Source organism: Aquarana catesbeiana, linkage group LG09 (assembly GCF_042186555.1).
Source record: "Aquarana catesbeiana isolate 2022-GZ linkage group LG09, ASM4218655v1, whole genome shotgun sequence".
Classification (NCBI taxonomy): Eukaryota; Metazoa; Chordata; class Amphibia; order Anura; family Ranidae; genus Aquarana; species Aquarana catesbeiana.
Genome location: NC_133332.1, coordinates 49432736 through 49447824, shown reverse-complemented (window position 1 = coordinate 49447824; position 15089 = coordinate 49432736). Strand labels below are relative to the sequence as shown.

General features: G+C 47.6%; 1 protein-coding gene across 2 annotated transcripts in view; it reads left to right on the top strand.

The window, feature by feature from the left end:
• The window catches only part of PRRC2A (proline rich coiled-coil 2A), a 114245-nt gene that overhangs the window by 11389 nt on the left and 87767 nt on the right, over positions 1-15089 (top strand). The window lies entirely within an intron of this gene.

Sequence of the window (15089 nt, the reverse complement as noted above, 5' to 3'; positions counted from 1 at the left end):
ATGCTCCTTACATTGGGGGTCGGTTGGAAGAATGCTCCTTACATTGGGGGTCGGTGGGAAGAATGCCCCTTACATTGGGGGTCAGTGGAAAGAATACTCCTTAGATTGGTGATCAGTGGGAAGAATGCTCCTTACATTGGTGGGCAGTGGGAAGAATGCTCCTTACATTGGGGGTCAGTGAGAAGAATGCTCCTTACGGAGGGGGTCAGTGGGAAGAATGTCCCTTACGTTGGGGGTCAGTGGGAAGAATGTCCCTTACATTGGGGGTCAGTGGGAAGAATGTCCCTTACATTGGGGGTCAGTGGGAAGAATGTCCCTTACATTGGGGGTCAGTGGGAAGAATGTTCCTTACATTGGGGGTCAGTGGGAAGAATGCTCCTTACATTGGGGCTCGGTGGGAAGAATGTCCCTTACATTGGGGCTCGGTGGGAAGAATGCTCCTTACATTGGGGCTCGGTGGGAAGAATGCTCCTTACATTGGGGCTCGGTGGGAAGAATGCTCCTTACATTGGGGCTCGGTGGGAAGAATGCTCCTTACATTGGGGCTCGGTGGGAAGAATGCTCCTTACATTGGGGCTCGGTGGGAAGAATACTCCTTACATTGGGGCTCGGTGGGAAGAATGCTCCTTACATTGGGGCTCGGTGGGAAGAATGCTCCTTACATTGGGGCTCGGTGGGAAGAATGCTCCTTACATTGGGGCTCGGTGGGAAGAATGCTCCTTACATTGGGGCTCGGTGGGAAGAATGCTCCTTACATTGGGGCTCGGTGGGAAGAATGCTCCTTACATTGGGGCTCGGTGGGAAGAATGCTCCTTACATTGGGGCTCGGTGGGAAGAATGCTCCTTACATTGGGGCTCGGTGGGAAGAATGCTCCTTACATTGGCGATCAATGTAGATGTGCCCCTTACTTTGGCCATTATGGTAGGTGGGAGATCAATCAGCCATTACTGAAGGAACCCCTTGCCACCTCTGGAGGAGACCTGGTTGGAAAAGGCTGGTGTGGATCGTGGAGACATTGTGGACAGCTGTGTCTAGGAAATGTCCTTTTCTGCCTCAACAACCTTTCCATCGGTTGAATAACAGGTTATTGATATTCTGCTGTTACACTCATTTGAACTCCATCTCCGCTGCTGATTAATAATTTACAATGCTTGGATTTGGAGACAAGCCCGTGATTATGGTAACACGTTGCTAAGTGTTATTTTAGGGAACGCGTGCTTTACCGTTGGCGTTGTGAATTCTGCTGAGTGTTTTTAAATTGTAATGTTGATGGGAAGACCACGGCTGGTCATAATGGAGCGTTGTTTTGGAACAGCGTGTATCATTACAAAGCAAGGAGCATACGCCTGATACTTTTATCTTGTTTACATTGCAGTTTTCATGACGGTGCGGCTGGTTGTTGATCACTTAGGGCTCATTCAGATCAGCCACCGCATTATACTGCAGCCTGTGGTGTGCACTGCAAAGGAAGCAGTGCTGATATATTGTAATCATCCGTCACATGGTTTATGTGTTATTTTTTGTTAACTATTTTGAGATGTCACAAAAATGCCCCCCCCCCCCCCACCGACTGAAGATGCTGCTCTCCAAAGGTGCCCCCTGTGCTCCTTCATCCATAGTGGGGACTTTCTAATACAGGAGGTGTGTTACTGGCCAGATCACCAGGTGAAAACCGAGGGAAAAAGCCTAATGGAATAAAACATCTAATGATTTGTAAGCTGCATTATATTACATTTTTGGTTTTGGGTTTAATTCTGCTACTCCAGCCTCCTCCCTTCAAGAGATATTAAAACTACAATTTTCTTTTTTAATTAAAATAATAAACATCTAATGGTATTGCACAGAGCAGCCCCTATCCTCTCTCCTTTTTTTTTTTTTTTTTTGGGTCCCCCACCGGTGCTCCTGGCTCCTCCTCTTCGGTGAGTGCCCCCATAGCCACTTTCTATGGGGGCACTTGTGTGGGCTCCCGAGCCACCCTGTCTGCCTCTGTTGACACAGTGTATCTCGGCCCCGCCCCCTTCTCCCTCATCACAGGATTGGATTGACAGCGGCACCCGCTGCTAATAGTCTGCTCAGTGAAGAGGGAGAGAGCCGCTGCCCTCGTGCACAGCGCTGGATTAAGATTTAAAAAAAAAAAAAAAATTTCTCTGCATCTCTGGCAGTGTGCCCGCGGCCTCTTAGCGTCTCCGGCAGTGTGCCCGCGGCCTCTTAGCGTCTCCGGCAGTGTGCCCGCGGCCTCTTAGCGTCTCCGGCAGTGTGCCCGCGGCCTCTTAGCGTCTCCGGCAGTGTGCCCGCGGCCTCTTAGCGTCTCCGGCAGTGTGCCCGCGGCCTCTTAGCGTCTCCGGCAGTGTGCCCGCGGCCTCTTAGCGTCTCCGGCAGTGTGCCCGCGGCCTCTTAGCGTCTCCGGCAGTGTGCCCGCGGCCTCTTAGCGTCTCCGGCAGTGTGCCCGCGGCCTCTTAGCGTCTCCGGCAGTGTGCCCGCGGCCTCTTAGCGTCTCCGGCAGTGTGCCCGCGGCCTCTTAGCGTCTCCGGCAGTGTGCCCGCGGCCTCTTAGCGTCTCCGGCAGTGTGCCCGCGGCCTCTTAGCGTCTCCGGCAGTGTGCCCGCGGCCTCTTAGCGTCTCCGGCAGTGTGCCCGCGGCCTCTTAGCGTCTCCGGCAGTGTGCCCGCGGCCTCTTAGCGTCTCCGGCAGTGTGCCCGCGGCCTCTTAGCGTCTCCGGCAGTGTGCCCGCGGCCTCTTAGCGTCTCCGGCAGTGTGCCCGCGGCCTCTTAGCGTCTCCGGCAGTGTGCCCGCGGCCTCTTAGCGTCTCCGGCAGTGTGCCCGCGGCCTCTTAGCGTCTCCGGCAGTGTGCCCGCGGCCTCTTAGCGTCTCCGGCAGTGTGCCCGCGGCCTCTTAGCGTCTCCGGCAGTGTGCCCGCGGCCTCTTAGCGTCTCCGGCAGTGTGCCCGCGGCCTCTTAGCGTCTCCGGCAGTGTGCCCGCGGCCTCTTAGCGTCTCCGGCAGCGTGCCGGCGGCCACTTAGCGTCTCGGGCAGCGTGCCGGCGGCCTCTTAGCGTCTCGGGCAGCGTGCCGGCGGCCTCTTAGCGTCTCGGGCAGCGTGCCGACGGCCTCTTAGCGTCTCCGGCAGCGTGCCCGCGGCCTCTTAGCGTCTCCGGCAGCGTGCCCGCGGCCTCTTAGCGTCTCCGGCAGCGTGCCCGCGGCCTCTTAGCGTCTCCGGCAGTGTGCCGGCGGCCTCTTAGCGTCTCCGGCAGCGTGCCGGCGGCCTCTTAGCGTCTCGGGCAGCGTGCCGGCGGCCTCTTAGCGTCTCCGGCAGTGTGCCCGCGGCCTCTTAGCGTCTCCGGCAGCGTGCCGGCGGCCTCTTGGCGTCTCCGGCAGCGTGCCGGCGGCCTCTTGGCGTCTCCGGCAGCGTGCCGGCGGCCTCTTGGCGTCTCGGGCAGTGTGCCCGCGGCCTCTTAGCCTCTCCGGCAGTGTGCCCGCGGCCTCTTAGCGTCTCCGGCAGTGTGCCTGCGGCCTCTTAGCGTCTCCGGCAGTGTGCCTGCGGCCTCTTAGCGTCTCCGGCAGTGTGCCCGCGGCCTCTTAGCGTCTCCGGCAGTGTGCCCGCGGCCTCTTAGCGTCTCCGGCAGTGTGCCCGCGGCCTCTTAGCGTCTCCGGCAGTGTGCCTGCGGCCTCTTAGCGTCTCCTGCAGTAAAGTTTAAGGCGGAGCACACGGGAAAAGGTTCCTATGCGTCTTTTGCTCAGTTTCAGGTGCGAATTCAGGCAAAAATGTGGACATAATTCGCACCTGAAACGATGAACAGGGATGCACCGGACCCCTTGGTGTGACCTGCGGCGGCAGCAATTGTGAACCCAGCCTAAAGGAATATAAAATTGAAGTTATTTTGTGTGTTTTACATCTTTCTCTGCATTTCCTGGAAAATGCAGTGGTTTGCCTGTGAGCACCAATGCTAATTATGGAGGAATACATAGTTGCAGGTTTTGGAGTTCACTGTGATTATGTATTTTCCTATTGAATGCATGTATGTTTCTCTTGTTAAAAGTTAACAAATATTCAGTCTTCTGTTGCTAAGCAACAGATCAGTGGCTTCCTAAAAGGATTGGACATGCACTGTAAATGGTATGCAGTAAACTAATACCACATTTTGCATACAGTACAACAAATTATTTATCGTGTACTCTTGGCTGGAGACAAAATTCTGTTCAATAAGTCATGCATTAGAGGTGAACTCCCAAGACCTAATTGCCAAGGTCCAGATTCTTTGTTGGCTTAATGTTCCAGTCAATTACTTGTTTGCACTCTTATATTTCTGCTCAAGTAGACATTAGTGCCGCCTCGCCTATTGATAACTCCTTACAATAAATCTAAATGTATCACTCCAGGTCCTTGATGATTCCAAGCTGCCCTTGTTTTCATGTACTTCATATATAATTTTAGTTTAATTCTAATAGTGTTATCACTCTGTTAATCGTTCAAAAGTGTTGTTACTATGCATTCTGTATCTTAATATGTATGGGACCGCCATACTTGCTCATTAACCTGTATGTGCAGTAGCAGGGAAGGGTTAAAACACCTATAGGTTTATTATTTGCTGCCTGTGTCCTGTGAAGGAGATTTTGCTTCACTTGCTGAAGATGGAAAAGGAAGTTAGAGTAAACCTCATGGACAGTTGTCACTGGAACACCTGAATTGCCATCACCTCCTGTTCTGGTAACAGCTGTAAAATTTTTAGATTTCCCATCACTTAAATTGTTTGTAACCCAAAAAAAAAAAAAGATCCTGTTCCTCTAAAGCATGTTAAACCTCTTCGTGCCTGTGCTGTCATTTTGTCCCATTCTATGCTGTAAAGTTCCTGGTTGATCCTGCCTGTCCCCCTGTGTGTGCTGACCATGGTAATCATGGCTGCTGATCAATGATAAGCGTGGTCAGTTTTCGTGCCTCCATCATCCCACTGTGTTTAGAGTCCCTCCCCTCTCCACCTCTCCACCTCCCCTGCCTGTCAGTTCCTAGTCTGTGAGCCATCTCCACCCCTCCGGCTGCTATTACATGTGTCTGTAAAGTTACTGGCAGCCCCTCTGTAATAACAAGATATACTGCACAGTGTCTTTTTGTTTAATCACTTCAATACCGGGCACTTTTTACCCCCTTCCTACCCAAGACAATCTTCAGCTTTCAGCGCTGTTGCACTTTGAATGACAATTGCACGGTTATGCAATGCTCTACCCAAAGACAGACCTTACTTTTGGTGGTATTTAATCACCACTGAGTTTTTGGGTTTTTTTGCTAAACAAATGAAAAAGGACCGAACATTTTGAAAAAAAGGTTTCTTAGTTTTTTGTTAAGTAATTTTTCTCCTTCCTGCACTGACCAGCATCACTGGTGGGCATCACTGGTGGGCATCACTGGTGGGCAGCACTGACGGGCATCACTGGTGGGCAGCATTGACGGGCATCACTGACGGGCATCACTGGTGGGCAGCATTGACGGGCATCACTGACGGGCAGCACTCACAGGCATCACTGGACGGGCACTGGCAGGCATGGGGCTGCGCTGATAATCAATGCACTGATCACATCACATCATAGGCTCTTTACTGTGATCGGAGGTACGGTATGCGGCGCGCACAGCAGCTTGTTCTGAGAGATGACATCCAGTCAGGACAATGGAAGGCGTCCTGACTGGATGAAACTCACGTCATGTGAGTGAAATGCATTGGTGTTTCAACATCATCTGACCCGGCCTCGCCTGCATCTGCACGGCTCCTTCCACCTGATCAATTGATCAACTCTGGTTGGAGTTTCTCTGTGCAACATCGCTGCACAGAACAGGTAAGTATAAACTTTTTTTTTTTTTTTTATTCTTATAAAACAAAGTTTTATTATCACTTTATAGGTTCAAATTTCTTTGGTATTTCTTTGCTTTACTATTATTTCTTCTGAATCATATCCTGTCGATTACAAAAATAGCTCCACGTAAAACGTATTAGTTTACATTTTATGAGTTCATTTTATACAGCCAGTTTTTTCTTGGCCCATGAATATTTGTAGTATAAACGGTGTGGCCTTCCTATTGTACAGTTTGGAGACCCCTGTTGTAGAGGGTTGTTTGGACAAGCTTGGCCACTGTTGATTCTTCTCTATATCAGCCAGCACTGTGCAAGTTGAAGGATTGTTTGCAGATCTGATTGCATCCGACTGTTCTCAGAATCTGATGTCGGCGAGTTTTGGACCTGCTTAACAAAGACTGTTTGGTCTAGCTAACAAAGACCTTAGGACTTGTAAGAAAGCTTGGTAGCGGTGCTTTTTAGTTATGGCAAAACAGAGATACTTATTACACAGATACTTATGTAAGGTGACTAAGTAGATCTGGCATGTGCCTAATAGCTTTACATGAAGTTTTAATCATAGGTTTACTTTAATGACATTGTGCTCATCAGTAGTTATGCAAATTGGCACTGTGTTTTGACGTGCCCAGCTTAACATTTAGGATGCTTGTAGATATTTCTAATTCCTAACAGGACACCAGTAACAAGCAGTTGCCCAGCCATCAGGAATTCTGACTGTATTTTGGGTAATATGATTTTCTATGTTTGTCATCTCCCATCTAGTGGCCATTTTGTGTTTTTGTGGGGTGTCCCCCCCCCCCCCCCCCCGAAATACCTTTAACCAGGAAAATACCACACCGTGGCCACTAGATGGAGCTGATGATCATAGGAAATCAACATATTAACCTAGGGTTGCACCAATACCTTTTTTTTTTTTTTTTGTTTTCTTTTTTTGTGCGAACATGAGTACCAATACTTTTGGTCAAGTACTCGCCGATACCGGGTACTAATACCTTTTCCGTTTGATTTGAGCCAATACAAAATGCTTGTGCACTGGGCCAAATTATTTGTTGGAGGGGGGATTATGGTGGAGGGTTGTCTTTCAGGGGTTGGGCTTGGCCCCTTAGTTCCAGTTAAGGGAACTCCTTAAGGCGTCAGCATACCAAGACATTTTGGACAATTTCATGCTCCCAACTTTGTGGGAACAGTTTGGGGATGGCCCCTTCCTGGTCCAACATGACTGCGCACCAGTGCACAAAGCAAGGTCCATAAAGACATGGATGAGTGAGTGTGTGGTGGAGGAAATTGACTGCCTGCACCTAAGTCCGATAAAACACCTTTGGGATGAATTAGAGCGGAGTACGCGAGCCAGCCTTCTCCTCCAACATCAGTGCCTGACCTCACAAATGCCCTTCTGGAAGAATGGTCAAACATTCCCATAGACACACTCCTAAACCTTGTGGACAGCCTTCCTAGAAGAGTTGAAGCTGTTATAGCTGCAGAGGGTGGGCCAACTCAATATTGAACCCTACGGACTAAGACTGGGATGCCATTAAAGTTCATGTGTGTGTAAAGGCAGGCGTCCCAATGCTTTTTAAGACCTACATAAAGACATGCACACACCTACGTATACATGTTAAGGAGGTCTCTGAAGTCCCCTAAAGTAAGTGTCTGTATATACTTTCCTCTCCATTGACCCTTTTCTCTTATATCTCCATTCCAGCGTTGTAGGCTCAGAAAGGTTCTTCCGCATATGACCCTTCCGTGAGTGTCAGATGACCATGTCCCCTGCTGTGCATTGTTCTTTCTCTGGCTCTCTATGTCACTGCACTGATGTTGGGGGTCAGGGGAAGGCTCATAGAGAGCCTGGTTCAGTGTTTGTGTGGGGTTTCTTCCACAGCCTTAAAATATACAGGTAGGTTAATTGACAATTACCCAGAATGATCCTGCAACATGTTTGTGAGTCTGACTGGGTTAGGCCTCATGTACACTCCTGATGGTAAATGGACGTTTAGGGGCAGTTGGGCATTTTTTTTGTTTTTTTTTTTCAGCTGCCCCTGAACTCTCCTCTGTTATCTTATCAGTACATGTACACAGGGTTGTTTATAGTTGTTTCTAGGCAGTTGAGAAGCTTTTTTTGGAACACAAAAAAATGGGTTCAGACGGATGTTCAGAGGCATTTGAAAAAAATTAGACCCAAACGTGACTAAACGCGGCATGTAAATGCGTCTAAACGGCCGTTTTTAGATGCCGGTTTCTAGCTGTCAAGTTAAATCGTTCACGAGAGGTTGAACAACCTCCCGTGTACATGAAGCCTTAGGGGCATTGTAAGCAAATTTAGCAGTCAGATTTGAATAGACCATATGCACCCTCTGTAATGAGCTATATAAAAAGATAAAATGTAATGCAAAAGCTCCTATCCCAGAGCAACCTATCGGCAATCATCATTTTTTAATTAATCTGCAGGTCCCCTAATGGGACAGTGCTGGTTTGTTGACTCAATCACTAGCCTGTTGATTCTGCTGAAGACTGCAGCAGATGGAATGTTTTCCCAGAGTTCCCAGCACTAAACCTTTTGTAGCTGATTTGAAGAGTAACTTCTGTTAGAGGTTCGTTTTTTTTTTTTTTTTTTTTTTGTTTTTTAAGTCAGGAACTGCAAATACTGTAGCTACTGACTTTTAAAAATCAGGTACACTGGAACCTCGGTTTGCGAGTAATGCGATTAACGAGCACTGTATTTCTAAAAATCTTAACTCGGTTTGCAAGTGTTGTCTCGCAAAATGAGCAGGATTCAGGCCAAAAGCGGTGTGCAGTACCGCTTTTGGCCTGAGGTGGGGGGCCCCGGATCCGAACAGCGCCGATCGTCGGCGTTCGGAAATGCACAGGAAGGCCCGAGGACAGTTTGGCTGACCTCGGAAAGGCTCATGAACAGAGTCTTGCCCCCTGCCTCTCACCGCATGCAGTATTGCATCCCATTGAAGTCAATGCAGAACAAATTATTTTCTTTTCCATTGACTTCAATGGTAAAACTCGCTTTTGATATGCGAGTACATTGGATTACGAGCATACTCCTGGAATGGATTATGCTTGTAATCTGAGGTTCCGCTGTACTTACCAGCGCCTGGGATCTAGCGCTCTGTTCCCTCAGTGGTTTCTGCAAGTTGCTGGTGCCGCCATCTTGGACACAAGAGCTTGCACAGCACTTTGTGAATGGTCCTGCAGCTTCCTGGGACACATCAGGCTGCAGGATGGGAGGACAGAGGGCCTTGGCGAGGATTGCAGATTTAATGGATGCAGACATAAAGGAAGCTGAATTTAAATGCAAGTATTGAGCTTTCTTGTAAATGTCCTGCTTTGCCCCACCTCCCTTTGAGACCATCCATCACATTAGAATGCCAATAGGGTGACTCAGATAGTGGGTGCATCTAAGCTCAACTTTGCAGGGAAAATCAAGAATGAAAAGGGACATCTTGTTTCTAGGTGTTTGTACTTGCATTGATAAAATTAGCTTGCCGTGTTATCTAGGAACATTGTCTTGACTATAGTGTTGGAATGCATTGGTTTTTGGTATGATGTCAATAATATCTTCCATTGTGCCAAGTGTACGTTCTCTAATTGCCCTGAGGAATATACTTAGTGTCTTGAAGGCTTGCTGTAGTTTTAAAGGGTATTACTCTGTTCCTTTTGTTATCTGACCTGCAAAATTACTTCTCTATATTTATTCCTTTTCTAGATTGGTCATAAATGTTGATGTGGTGGAGGCAAACAACGCTCCCATTATTTATTTATTTTAAAAGTAAGGTTTTATTAATATTTTTGCAGGGTATACAAGCAAGTACAAAAAAAATCCAAAAAGAGTACCAAGACTCGAATAACACAATAATAGCAGTATCTCACAGCCATAAAAATTAAGGAAGGTGCTAATCGTAGTTTGACCATATCAAAGTCAGGCAGGAAATTTAAACTGTGACACCTTGTCCGTCCACCCAACAGCTACAGACCTTATCGAACTTGTGTGGGCAATTTCTACTAGCATAGGTTAACGTGTATATAGGAAGAGTACTGTTAATGGCCATCTTCCATCCACTCACAGTGGGGGGTGTTAAAGCTTTCCAGCGTAGGAGAATTTCTCTACGACCATAATATGCAGGGTAGAACACAAAAAGGTGTTTGTATCTGGCAGGTACCACCCCCTCCACGAGGCCCAGTAGCCTAATGACTGGATCCAGTGGGAGAGAGAGGCCACCTACATCATTAACTGTATTCACTACTCCTTTCCAATAATGTTGTAGGGCTGAACATGACCAAAAAGCATGGAAGTAGGTACCCACCTTTTTGTATCGCAATGAGAACAAGTGTCTGAGGTCCCTGGGTATATATGAGGCAATCGTTGGGGTGTATAATAAATAAAATGGAGAAACTTCAGGAACCGATCCCTAGAGGAGATCATGGTTTTTAAAAATCAGTCTTCACACTCATCGTCAAAGTAGGGATGTCAGTCTGCCATTTAGCACATTATGTCCGTCATTTTGGGCGCGGTCAAAGTGAGAATAAAGTGCCGACAGTGGTTTGGAGAGGTCTTCAGAGGCTAACCTTTTTTCTAAAGGGTCAGACGTCTGCACGATGTGAGGGAATTGGCTGATGTTATGAGCTGTCATTGGTTGACAGCTGATCACGTGGTAAGGGGTCGGGAGTCTCATAGACTTGCTGATTACAGAGCGTGCCGCGCATCCTGTAGGGGGCGCGCAGATCGCTAGAGCAGGGGAGGACGTCTATTGACACCCTCCTGGCAGAGTAGGTCCGCGCTGTTGCCGTCATTCTGCTATAGCGCGGATCTGAAGCGGTTAAAATACAGGTGAGAGCCACGCGACATGATATGTTTAAGTAGTGTTTGTTCCGTGTCTGGTCCAAATGGAAGAATCCGGGTTTGTGCAGAAGTGGGAAAAGTTGGAGTTGCCCCACAGGGGGGTATATGGGGAAGTATGTGTTATCCGCCGCATGTTGGGTCCTGGCTGGTTTCCAGACAGTAAGAGTCGTTATCGGGACAGTAATTTCAGGGCTAGATCAGGGTCCTCAAGGGTAACTTGCTAAGAGTCGCATATGAGCCAAGCAATGCAGCCTCAAGTGTGACAGCAGCATTATCCTTAGGTTGTGCAAACCACCATCGAGCTGTCACAAGGGACGGCCGCCCAGTAATCTAACAAATTCAGGAAAGCCAAACCAACTCGGTCAAGGCCGATTTGGCAATTCTGGGGGTACGCCTGGCCCATATAAATGAGGTGATAATTTTTTCCAATTTGACAAAAAAGGATTTAGGTGTAGGTACTGGTGTTTGACGAAAAAAGAAAAAATTATTTTTGGCCGAAACGCCTTCTCTATGAGGTTCTCACTACCGATGGTACTAAGGGGGAGGGATGTTCATGTGGAACATTTACTAGTAAAAGTGGTGAGCAACAGGGAAAGATTATCTGGGATATAGCAAAAGAGATTACGTCTGACCTCCATGCCTATGTATACAAAATTTCATCACGACCTTGAGGGGGGGGCAAAGGGAATCGTAGTGGGGGTGGGTCTTTGGGAGAGTGCGAACTCCAGAAACTTATCCCCAGTAAACCCGAAAACCTGAGAAGGTACCAAAGGTGTCGATCGTCAGGGTGGAGTGAAGGGAAGAATCTGGGTCCCCCAGGTATAGCAGAGTGTCATTCATGTACAAAGGATATGTTCTTTCTTCCCAGATGCCCACAGGTAGCCCTCGCAACGTCGTTGTCGATCGAATGAGACAACCAAGAGGTTCAAGAGCTAGGACAAAAAACCCTGGTAGAATTGGTATGGACTTGGGGCGCAAGGCAGGGAGCAGATCCATGAAAATGAAATTAGGACCGAAGCCAAATTTTTTAAGGAGTTTCCAAAGGTATTGCCACTCCACAGAGTCGAATGCCTTTTCGGCATCTAAGGAGACCACCGCTCCCCTCTCTCTCCTCGGTCCAGACACGGAAATATTTGTGAAACGTCTCCGAATGTTAATATTGATAACTTTTCCTGCCATAATGCCCGTCTAATCTGCATGTACAAGGGTAGAAATAACATTTCCCAGTCGCCCAGCCAGTATTTTTGCAAAAACCTTTGCTTCAGAGTTAAGAATGGATATAGGGCAATAGGAAGAGCATAACTGGGGATCTTTGCCGGGTTTGGGAATGACTACAATGACAGCTTCAGACATAGATATTGGATGTATCCTGCCTTCACTGCTTCAGCCAGGGTCCGATGTAAATGTTGGGCCAATGAGTCAACATAGGTTTTGTAAAATTTTACGGGGGGACCATCGGGTCCTGGGTTTTTGCCAGATTGTAGGTCTGCAATAGCGGACGGGACCTCCTCCAGAAAGGTCGGCCCCTCCAAGTTATCGCGTTGGCCTGCAGAGAGCTCAGGAACCTCAATAGTGTCTAAATATCGAGTTAAGCTAGCAGTGTGAAAAGTACATCTGAAGGTCTTGTATCAGTGTACCATCTTGGGTTTTTATATAAGCAATAGTGGTCAGGGGAGTCTGTTCCCTTGCCAGCTATGCCATAAGTTGGCCAGTGCGTTCAACTTGCTCAAAGATACGCCGTTTCTGGGCCAAAAGCATTTTCCTAGTACTGGTTGTGCAGAGTAGGAGAACCTCTCTGGTAGCTTACCTGTAAGTCATGATATGTGTGAGAATCAAGGGTGGATGCATAACAGTGTTAAAGGGCCTGCACTATTTGTTCAGCTTTGTGTACTTCAGTCTTACGTTGGGTCTGCACCTGGAGAAGGCCTTAAAGCCATCCCACTGTTCCTGCCCCAATTGAGCCAGTATTAACTAGCCAATACTGCGTTATTGCATCTCCCATAGGTGTCAGTAGCGGGATAGCCTCCAAAGTCATTCCGACGGGACAGCAGAGAGGCTTTCTATAGCAGGGTTAGGATTCGGAAGCATGTTGAAATTGCCTGCTAACGCTCCCATTATTGAACCGTCTTAATGCAATTGGTCCTTTTCTAATCTTGTAGAGGGTAGATGCCAGCATTCCGCAAGCAGGTCCAGTCTCTTCTTTGCATAGGAGTGAATGAGGAAGGAGTCACAGTCCTTACACGCCAGTAAGGATGGGCAGAGATCTCCCTGCCTGTCATTTCGGGTAGATTTCTCTCTGTCCAACCATTGAACTTAATCTTTTGGCATGACTGACTTTATTAGCAGCTGTTCATGTGTGATGAACTCTTGATTACTTTATTTTGTTCTGTCAGTCTTAGGCCCCTTTCACACTTGTGCGACTTGGGACTACAAAGTCGCATGACAAGTCGTACCCCATGATTTCCAATGAGTACCGTTCATATCTGTGTGACTTCATAGTAGTCCCTGCACTATTTTGGTCCGACTTTGATGCAACTTGAGCTCCATAGACCTCAAGATTACACAGGCATTGTGTGAAAGTAGCCTTATTTGAGAAGGTAGCAGGAACCCAAATTTACTTCACTGATCTATCTACAGTAAGGTGAAATCTTATTGCTATGGGGTTACAGCCTGCTACATTGTGGGAAGACTCTTTGGTATATTCTATACAAAAATGGGCAAAAAAGCCTTGAGGTGCGTTTCGGGGCACAACCTACCTGCTCTGTTTGTTAATTTTTCATGCAGGGATTGCTGTAGTGCTCCTGTCATCACAACTCACTTTTGTTGGTAATTTATTTATCTTGGAACCTCCCTGCTGCTAACACAGTTTCATTCTCCTTGCTGATTTTTGCACACAGCTTGATGTATCGATGTGAAAAAAAAAAAATGGTCTGTATTAAAGCTCAAGTCCAGGATGAATTTGCTTAGTCAAGTATCTCTCAGAATGGCCACTGCACCCACACTATGAGCAAAATATTTGCTTCTATCACCGTGAAATGCCAGTGATGTCATCATTTGTCGCCTGTGCATCTTACAATTCTAGAATGCCAGGAGGATCTTACGGTATGCAGTGCACGTCATTTACGGAAACTTTGTCCCATGATTCCTTGGAACTAGTGTATATTCCAGTGGCTCCGTAGGCAGTGATGGTGACGGAGGACTAATATGTGTTATTTGATCACCACAATAGCGTACCTTATGTCATGATGTAGTCTCTAGAACTGCAGAGGGACTAATGACATGGCAACCAATGGGATTTATGCCTACCTTGAATATGGCTGGTGATGCAGGAGAGAAAGGAAGTTACACTGCACACATTTTAAGATGTATACTTCTCCTGTCCTCCTACTGAGCTTGTGAGGTGGTCAATGTGTGGTTTTAATAGGACAGTTTAGGATAAAGTGGTTCTAAAGGCAGAAGAATGTTTACCTTTAATGCATTCACTGCGTTAAGGTAAAAAAACCTGCTGCATGCAGCCCCCCCCCAATATTTTCCTGAGCCCTGTCTCGATCCAGCGATGTGCACGAGAGCAGCAGCTCTCTACCTCCTCATTGGCTCAGACACAGCGGCAGGCACCCTTGGCTCCTTCTGTTGTCAAGCAGGGGGCGGGGCCGAGGCATGCTCTGTGTGTCTTATGGACAGACAGCTGGCTCAGGAGCGAGCACGCATGAGTGCCCCCATATCAAGAGGCTTACTCTGGGGGCACTCAGCAGGAGGGAGGTGCCCGGAGCGCTGGCAGGGGACTCGAGTAGAGGAGGATCGGGGCTGCTCTGTGCAAAACCATTGCATAGAGCAGGCAAGTATAAGATTTTTGTTTTAAAATTAAAATAAAAAAATTTGCCCTTAGAATCACTTTTAGGGCTTCCTCCCACACATGGGATTGTTAGGTTTGTTGCCTCTGAGCTGCTTTTCTTCCCTTAACAAGTCACTGTACATGCAAAAGCAGATCACTGAGTGACTAAAAGCAAATCAAAACAACTTATGTTGCATATACACGAGCGGACTGTCCGACAGAAAAAGTCAGACAGAAGCTTTTCATCGTATATACCGATCGTGTGTAGGCATCATCAGACTTTTTTTTTTTTTTTTCCCGAAAAATCTGACAGACCTAGAAATAGAACATGTTCTAAATCTTTCCGACGGACCCAATTCCTATTGGGAAAACCGAAAAAAGACGCATGCTCTGAAGAGGGAAGCTATTGGCTACTGGCTATTGAACTTCCTTTTTCTAGTCCCATCGTAAGTGTTGTACGTTACCGCTTTCTGGACGGTCGGACTTTGGTCGCACTTTGGGTTGACCGTGTGTAGGCAAGACCGCTTGAATAGAATTCCGTCTGAGAAACCATCGGAGTTTATTACGACGGCTA